Raw genomic sequence first — 2,908 nt, 5'->3', positions numbered from 1 at the left:
CTTATAGTGATGGCACACGACCAGACCCACATTCGGCATGTAATGTTGTTTGAATACAAGAAGGGAAACAATGCCTCTGTAGCCATAAAGAATATCAAAGAAGTTTATGGAAATGTTTTGAATGTTCGTAAATGTCAACGATGGTTCAGCAAATTTCGTTCAGGTGACTTTAGCCTTAAAAACTGTGATGGCTGGGGGCCGACATGTTGGAATTGATATTGATGCTCTGAAGACGCTTGTTGAGTCTAACCCAAGGCAACGCACTCGTGAAATGGCCCTGAACTTGCATGTCTCACATGAAATAATATGTAAATATCTGAGGAATATGTGAACGTTGCATCGTCTCTTAGGGCGCGTAATGCGCGTGAACCATTTTAGGACAGAATTGTTACCGGTGATGAAAAATGGATTCTCTATGCGAATATTAAACGCCAAAAACAATGGCTCAGTCCTAGACAAAAACCACTTCCGACTCCAAAATCTGGACTCCATCCGCAGAAAGTGATGCTTTGCATTTGGTGGAACATCAAAGGAGTAATTCATTTCGAACTCCTCAATCCACAGCGAACTGTCAATGCAGAGATCCATAGACAGCAGCTGGAACGGTTAAATCAAGCCCTTTATCAGAAACGCCCTTTACTCGTCAGTCGGAGAGGTGTTCTTTTTCTCCACGACAATGCACGTCCACATGAGGCACGTTTGACGCAACACAAGGTTATGGAGTTGGGTTGGGAGGTTCTCACCCACCATATGCCTCCAGATATGGCACCATCAGATTACCATCTTTTTCGTTCGCTGCAACACCATCTTAATGGGAAAACGTATGCAAATTTGGAAGGTGTTAAAGAGGACATTGGCATGTTTTTTACTTCAACGCCAAGTGACTGCTTTAATCAGGGCATTAACTACCTGATTGTAAGATGGAAGATCATCATCGATAAGAATGGATAGTATTTCATTTAATAATTGTTTTGTTTTGATAAATAGGTTATTCTTGTTTATTCATCTAAAAAAAGCGACATTAACGTGTTGACGACCTAATATAGAAACCAACGGATGTTATTACTATACCTGTTATATTTAATTAAGGAAATTTTGAATTAACCGTTTTATGCCAAGCGTGACCTAGTGTTGAAGGAATATGAATGTGAAAGCTCATGGTTTGTCGCCCGTTGCCGCAAAAAATATGGGTCCCACTTTGGGTTCGTGAGTGCAGTATGCTTAATGGTTAAGTCACATTCTACTGTCGTCAGACAAAGGTTAGTGGTGGGTGCTGTTGAGTAGCTGTCTTCTTACTAGCTTCACAGTTTTAAAATTGAGGACAGTTATGCCTTTATGTTGCTTTACGTGAAATTCTAAGCCGTTTTAAAACGAAATTTCGTGATACTTTTAATGGGTTCTGTTGATAAAAGTATCAAGTGCTAATATATTCACCATATACTGTGGCTAGAGAAAAGTTTAATTTTGTATTTCTTGATGGTAGAAATGTATATTACGTATTATGACTTCAAATAGCCTAAAACTGAATTAAGTTGCAATTTAGATTTAGTGGTTAAATAAATGCCGATATGTATCCAATTTATGATATTTGCTAACAAGATTGATACACATAATTTTCTTTTTTAATACAAATATATATTTTAATATACAAACAATAATACAATTTTCAATAACGGTTATTACAAATAGTTATTACGAACAACGATTTATATGCAAAGGTTTTACAAACTTACAAGCAATATAAAGTCTTATTTCTGATCTGGAACTTCCTTGGCATCTTATCAAGAGTTCACGATGAGCGAGTTAATTTTGAGTTGACGTAGGTACAATTCACTTAATAGGAAGCTAGCTAGTTCTGTGGTCTTTACTGATCACACGCCGATTTTATTTTCACCGGTGACGTTAGGTAATGTTTTCGTAAAAGTACTAATATTCATGTGAATTCACTGAAGTTAAATGGTTTGTAATGTTCGAAATTTATAAACGTTCCTGGTCAAATATCTGAAGTGTTCCGATTAATAAGCGTTATAACAATCAAAGTTATAGCTTTTGAAGTTTATAGTATACCAACTAAAGCAAATCAATAATAGATACTAATTTTTAGTGCGTCACGTTGGTTATATTTATAGACGCGTGGAGAGTTTCTCGAAACTTCATTTTACGTAACAATACTGACGCTAAGACTAGCGTTTACGTACACACATATACTGTTGATTCTTACACTCGAGAACCTTTTAGAACTTTAGAGAATGGGCGGAAGTTTCGCAATACAGATTTAACAGTATACATTATGTACATTTCTAAATATAAATTTAAGTTAAACAAACGTTGATAATCAAATAAATATATAATATTAAATCCATCACAAAAGGAATTTTCCTTTTATTTTCTGATATTTCAGTCCTTTCTGTTTAACTGTGGCCTATTCCAGGTTTTAATGTTTTCCTAAAAACATTTACAGTATATCTAAACAGGATAGAAAAAATAATCCCGGTTTTGAATGAAATACTAGAAAGAACTACTTTTTAAAAAAAAAATTCACACAAGTTTTTATTGGTTGTTCACAACGTTTCAGCGGGTCTTACCGGCATCAACAGGTGAGATGATTCCAGGTAAACCTGGTGAAACGTTAGGTTGTGAACAAAATAAACAAAAGCCTTACTGTGTGCTACCGATAAAAACTTGTGTGAATCTTGGTCTTGAATGTAATCAACATATGACCTGTTTTTCAAACGTTAAAGCGTGAGAGTATTCAAACAACTACTGAATCAAAACTTATATATATATATATATATATATATATATATATATATAAGTATAATAGTAGAACGAGACTACTATAATTAATACTAATAACTAACTTCTCTAGTTGTTAGTATACTATTGTTAGTTTAATTACTACCCTAAC

General features: G+C 34.6%; 1 protein-coding gene across 2 annotated transcripts in view; it reads left to right on the top strand.

Annotated features, from left to right (window-relative positions):
- LOC111086810 (neurogenic locus notch homolog protein 1-like) overlaps window positions 1-2,908 on the top strand; it is a 73,735-nt gene that overhangs the window by 67,219 nt on the left and 3,608 nt on the right. The window lies entirely within an intron of this gene.

The sequence above is a fragment of the Limulus polyphemus genome, unplaced genomic scaffold, assembly GCF_000517525.1.
Source record: "Limulus polyphemus unplaced genomic scaffold, Limulus_polyphemus-2.1.2 Scaffold1450, whole genome shotgun sequence".
Taxonomy (NCBI): Eukaryota; Metazoa; Arthropoda; class Merostomata; order Xiphosura; family Limulidae; genus Limulus; species Limulus polyphemus.
Note: the sequence above shows the minus strand (reverse complement) of the source record. Positions and strands in the feature narration are given on the sequence as shown.